Here is a 1,169-nt window from a genome sequence, read left to right as displayed (position 1 = left end):
ATTACTACATCTTAGTGATTGTACACATGTACTGGTGGGGTTGTGCGTTGATGCAAAGCAGAGTCACCTGTGTATAAAAGGTCTCGGTGAAGATATTTTCCATCCTCCTCCCCTTCAATCACTTGGATCCATAATTAGTGCTCATGGAAGCCGCAGTCAAGAGATCAGATAACACAGTGGAGTGGCAAATCAGCTACACAAGACCTTTTAAAGTGTTGAAAATCAAAGTGGTTACTTTGAAGACAAAAATGGGCCTGACCCAAGTCATGGTATTTTCACTTGCCTTGTATGCATGTAAACATTGGGCACTGACTAAAGAAAATTAAAGAAGAAATGATGCATGTGGATGATGGTGCCATCGAAGACTATTGACAGTGCATTGGACTACAAAAAGGACAAAAAAAATAATGGTCTTGAATGAAGTAAGGCCAGAATGTTCCTTGGAGGCAAGGATGGTGAGACTCTGTCTCATGTACTTTGGACATATTGTCATGAGAGACCAGTCCCTGGAGAAGGACCTCCTGCTTGGTAAAGTGGAGGGGCAGCAAAGAAGAGGAAGGTCCTTGGTGAGACGGACAGACACTGTGGCTGCAATCGTGGGTTCGCACAGAAGAACAAATGTAAGGATGGGTCGGGACTGGGCAGTGTTTCGTTCCATTGTACAGAGAGTTTCTATGAGTCAGAATTAACTCAGTGGCAACCAACAACAACAACACCCCCTCCAATTACACAAACATGCCCATACACACATGCACACACACACATTCAGAGGAAATAGAGATACATCTGAAGAACAACTTTCATGAAAACAGTCTGAGGTGTGTGTGTTTTGAAGTGTGAGAACCAATTCCAATATTTTTACCTCTAAACAGAGTTATCTTCTCTCAATTCTATTGTATTATTTAGGGGCAGATAAAATAATGTACTAAAGAGGCCCTGTTATAGATTAAATTGTGTCTTCCCCTCCCCCCTTAAAATATGTGCTGTAAACTCTCACCTCTACTCTTGTGGTTATAATCCCATTTGGAAATGAGTTGTCTTTGTTGTTTGTGTAGGGTGTGTTGTGAGTTGATCTTTTTTGAGACAAGAGTTTAAATAAGCAAGCCAATAAGCAAAGAATGGCAAAGAGAGATACCAAACCAAATAAGGAATCTCCCAGGAGCAGAAGC

The sequence above is a fragment of the Tenrec ecaudatus genome, chromosome 7, assembly GCF_050624435.1.
Source record: "Tenrec ecaudatus isolate mTenEca1 chromosome 7, mTenEca1.hap1, whole genome shotgun sequence".
NCBI lineage: Eukaryota > Metazoa > Chordata > Mammalia > Afrosoricida > Tenrecidae > Tenrec > Tenrec ecaudatus.
Note: the sequence above shows the minus strand (reverse complement) of the source record.